Raw genomic sequence first — 3,897 nt, 5'->3', positions numbered from 1 at the left:
ATTAAATTGCATGAGTATGTATCGGGTCTCGCAGGCCCTAATTATTATGATTATAATATTTTGAGGATATATTGTGAAAAGTTATAGAAACATGTTAATTATTTTGAAAGTTTTAATTTTGATGAAATTTTATAACTTTCGGTTAAATACGTTTACAAGTGTATGTGTTTTGGTAATGCCTCGTACCCTATTCCGGTGTTGGATACGGTTAAGGGGTGTTACATTTAGTGGTATCAGAGCTACGGTTTAGTCGGTTCTCGGACCAAACGTAGCATATGTGAGCCTAGCTATACATGCCACGTTATTACTCTTGATGATGTGATATCTCCGGGCTCTAACGAAATTGCTTTGTTAAGACAGAGATGATTTTCAATCGAGCTATTTTCGATAATGCTAAAAATGATATTGAGATAAATGAAATATGCTCACGTTATGTTGGAATTTGGAAAGGTAAGTATAAAAATTTGTGATATGGATGTGTTCATGTATGAAAAGAGATGACTATAAGTTAAAAAAAAAAGTTTATGTTGTGATAAGCTCATCCAAGTATGTTGGTGATTATATAATGCTATGTGCTCAACATATTTGATTAAGTGAATATGATAAGCAAATTTACTTAAATAGATGGAACGTGTGTATGTACATCTGCTTGAATAAGTGAAATTAGTATGTTCATATGATAGAATCTTATGTTTAATTGTTAAATTAAAGATAATAAGATATTTTGTTTTATGTCTAAACCATGAATATTATAATAGTATGAAAAATTGAATTGGAAGTCAAATTGAGTAGAACGCAGGAATGAGTACTTTCGTTCAGTGATATGTGATGAATTGACGGAAAAGACCATGGTTTGACCATGGCAACATGTGAACATGTGATTATGTGATTCCGTGTAAGACCATAGCTGGGCTATGGCATCGGTAAGTGATATGTGATTCCGTGTAAGACCATAGTGGGCTATGGCATCGGTAAGTGATATGTGATTTCGTGTAAGACCATAGCTGGGCTATGGCATCGGTATGTGATTTGTGATTACGTGTAAGACCATAGTTGGACTATGGCATCGAGAAAACGAAGTACTCAATTCCGTAAGACGTTCTCTAATTTGGCAAATGTCGGTAAGTAAAATAGAAGCCAAGTATTGGAATTTAATTAGATATTAACATTGAGCTTGAGTAAGTAAATTCGTTGTGTGAAATTGTGAGTGATAGAAAACATTTGTAATAAATAGATGTGTTAATTTGCTTGGAATGAATTACGTGGTTATGATGGTATTACATTGATGATGAATACAAAATCATATATATATATGTATCTATGAGAGCAAGTTGAAAGATTTATGACTTCACCATCACCCCTTATCAAGATTGTTCTATGACGAAAATTATCTTGATGAGACAGATATGTTTTTCAACCGAGTTAATTCTAATAGTATAGAAATAAATACTAAAATGTTTGAGTGAAAATGTATTGATTATGAGTTGAAACTCATAAAGGTATGGATCAAAGAATAAAACATTTTTTTATTGATGAATGTTATAATTATACAAGCATATGAGTTATGATATTTGGATTATGATGCTATATAGAAATTTTGATTGTGAATTAGTGATTTGAGTTAGAATTTTGTGTTGAGAACAAAAGTGATTAAAAGCAAATGTTTATTAAATGCTTTGAGAATGTGAACTTAGTAATGAATTGGCTATTTGTGATGGTATGTGTTATGCGCATTTATGTGTAAGATAAATTTGAGGCTTTACTACACTCACCCCATATTAGTAAAATGTTACAATGAAATTTGTGAGATTTTGGTTGAATAAGCTTACGAGTGTAGTGTTACGAAGTTCGTGTACGGAGAATAATAATGTGGTCGGAAAAGTGAATGAATTAGAAAATGAGGACAATATAAAAGAGAGAAATATTTGATAGTTCGAAAACTACTCAGATTATCAAAATGGATATCATTCTATATGGATTGTAATTTTTCGATACTTTGTGTAGCTTCAGATGTTGAAATATCGCTATCCTGATTTTCTTATGAATCTATGTGATTATCTGTAAAAGATATGAAAATCCAAAATCATGTGTGAATTTGAAATATACTGTGGAAGTAAATCATTAACCTACCATCTGGTAAGATTTTCGGGGACGAAAATCCCTAAAGGGGGGAGAGTTGTAATAGCCCGATTTTAGGCTTAGTCGGAACAGCGGTTTCGGGACCACAAATCCGACGAAAAAAAAATGTAATGGCTTGAATTTTCAGAGGTGTCGGAACGGTGATTCGAGATCACTAAATTCGACAAATGGGTAGAAAATATTATTAATTTAGTAAGTATAAGTTAAATATGAAGTTAGGAAAATTTTTGAAATAGTGAATAGTGCACTAGAAATAAATATTAAAATAATTAGAATCGAAATGAGGTATCAAGACCTCGGGGATTTTAAACTGAGCCATAAATATTTTTATAAATATTTATGGAGTGTTAAAAAGTTAGTATTAAAGTTTCGTTAAGAAATTTTAAAGTTCCGATAATTAATTGAACAAAAAGGACTAAATTGTAACAAATGCAAAATTTTGGGAAATGATTAAATAGCTTAAATGATAAAAGGAAGAGGGCTTAAAAGGCAAATAGACCCAAGGTCTATTTGGGCTGGACAACAGAGGCATGAAATCAGCAAGAAAGTAAGGAGAATTAAGGGCAAAATTGGAAAATTGCAAAATTTGCTTAATAAAGTTAGGACCCAAGTGGAATTATCTAGATTTCTCTTCATTTTTCTGAATTCTCATCAGCTAAAACACCATGGAAGGGCTTCTTCAAGCTGGTTCTTCATATTTTATTACAAGTAAGTTCAATTCTTGACTATTTCTTGAAATTTTTGTATTTTATGACTTTTACAACTAGGCCCACTTGTTAAATTCATTAGTTTTTGATTTTATGAAAGAAGTTGAAAGTTGATATGAATATGTGCTGGAAGTATATGATGATTTAGCATGAAATTAGAGCTTTAAATTGTTCATATGCTGATTTTATTGAAAGAATTGAATAGAAAGTGAATGTTTGGGACCTAATAGTAAAAGAGTTTGAAGATAGAGTTATATGTGGAAATTCTGAATTTCAATAGTTGTGTAACAACTTATAATGTCTAGTAAAGTAATAATTGAGAAAATTAGATTAATTGAGGGTTAATTGAGAAAGGACCGAATTGTATAAACTGTGAAATTTGGGGCAAAATGGAAATCAACATTTTGCACTAAAGCAGTTTTGGACAGCAGCAGTAGTGTAACTTTGAAAAATCACCAAAAATTGTAGAGATTGAATTAGAGGATGAATAAAATATGAAACTAAAGCTTATTGAGTCTAGTTTCTTATAAAAGAAATGATGTGAGCAATGGAATTGTAAATCATGAGATATAATAGATTTTGTGAGACAAGGTCAGAATGAATTCAGGTTCCCTGTTCTGACTTTGGAAAATCATTAAAATTGTAAAAAATGATTATGAGTTATAGTTTATATGGTTAGAATCCTTAATGAGTCTATTTTAGAAGAAACAAGCTAAAACATCATCCGAATTCTGTACAATGAGATAATTAATTTTAGTGAAGAGTGGTCGGAACTGTCAGACAGCGAAACAGGGGAAACTTTAAAGAATAAACTGTACTATTTGGCTAAACCAAAAATTATGAAAATTTTATGGTATGAAGATATGTGAGTCTAGTTTCAGGGAAAATTAACGGATCTTAATTTGGAGCTCTGTAGCTCGGGATAAAAATAATTTAGTGACTCTGACTCGGATAAACAGCTTCGAATATACATGTTAGTGAATATTGAAATTATGGTTAATGTTGTTTAAGTGTGTTATACACATCAAGGATGTGGAATGGAGAGGAGGAG

This window comes from Gossypium raimondii, chromosome 7 (genome assembly GCF_025698545.1).
Source record: "Gossypium raimondii isolate GPD5lz chromosome 7, ASM2569854v1, whole genome shotgun sequence".
NCBI classification, from domain to species: Eukaryota; Viridiplantae; Streptophyta; class Magnoliopsida; order Malvales; family Malvaceae; genus Gossypium; species Gossypium raimondii.
Note: the sequence above shows the minus strand (reverse complement) of the source record.